This window comes from Phycodurus eques, chromosome 5 (genome assembly GCF_024500275.1).
Source record: "Phycodurus eques isolate BA_2022a chromosome 5, UOR_Pequ_1.1, whole genome shotgun sequence".
Taxonomy (NCBI): domain Eukaryota; kingdom Metazoa; phylum Chordata; class Actinopteri; order Syngnathiformes; family Syngnathidae; genus Phycodurus; species Phycodurus eques.
In genome coordinates, this window is record NC_084529.1 from 4848557 (window position 1) to 4849694 (window position 1138).

At 41.1% G+C, this 1138-nt stretch overlaps 1 non-coding gene across 1 annotated transcript; it reads left to right on the plus strand.

Moving 5' to 3' along the window:
• The first annotated feature begins 664 nt into the window (after nt 1-664).
• On the plus strand, nt 665-736 carry trnaq-uug (transfer RNA glutamine (anticodon UUG)). Its single transcript has one exon. It is a non-coding gene; the product is annotated as a tRNA-Gln (tRNA).
• The last annotated feature ends 402 nt before the right edge of the window (nt 737-1138 follow it).

The window sequence follows — 1138 nt, forward strand, 5'->3', positions numbered from 1 at the left end:
CCTGTGCGATTATCCTCTATGTTAAGAGTGATTTTTCGATCTTGATTTGCTTGGGAAACGGCAAACGACAAATCATAAATGTTCAACCTGTTTAATATTCGACGATCATGAATCCTTACGCGTGTGGTCGGACACAAAGAAAGGCGCAACTGGTCGTGTTGATGTTTTCATATAACATGTCTCCCAAGTTCTTTACCACATAAAAAATAAAAAGGAGAAGAGTAGAAGAAGAACCTAGTGACCAGATGAGCTAACAGTTAGCCTAGCTTCTCCCAGTTCTTCTTCTTTGTATTTCCCAGCAGTCTAGATGCCCTGTGGCACCGTGCTGCCTCTCACTGGTCGGTCTTGGTACTATGACTTCATTTGCTCCAGATTGTCGGTGGAATTATCGCTATATGTGGGATTTGCTGTGTTGGTCGTCTGGAGTACACACCACACTTTAAGAAGAAACTTTTTTTTAAAAAGTTAATTTTTGCAGAGTCTCGCACATTTTAGAAACAAGTTTGAGATGTTACAAATTGGAATGTGTGTACCCTGCTTCAGGGCAAGAGTTGAGGCAACATGGAACATCTGTACTAGTAATATAAAACAGTCATGCCTCAATTTAGGGTTGCCAAGTGACTTATGATGAATGTATTTTTGTCGTCAAGTGAATCCATCCTGTGGTCCTGTGGTGTAATGGTTAGCACGCTGGACTTTGAATCCAGTGATCTGAGTTCAAATCTCAGCAGGACCTTTGTGTTTTTCCGGCACCCAAAAGTAACCCCCTCGCTATACTTTGCTAAACCTAACATCTGCTTCACAAAAGACCTTGTTAAGTCTTTTTCATGTTTTGTTTCTTAATCCTGTACATTAACATGCTGAAAACGTACACAGACTGAAAACAATTTAGGACTGAATTGTTGAGATCTAGCATTCCCAGTTTTTCACCATCGCAGTTGTCTGGATTTTTTTTTTGGCACCAGGGAACAAAATGAGTCGGCCCTCCCCCACTGTAGAAGTACTCACCGCCCACTTTTTAGCTGTGGCGATTCGGCGCAATTGCCACTTGCTTATTGAAAATAAACTTGGAACATTTTTATCACTGTAGCGTGCAGTTAGCCATCAAACTAAAAAAAGTTCCTCTTCCCTGAAGTGA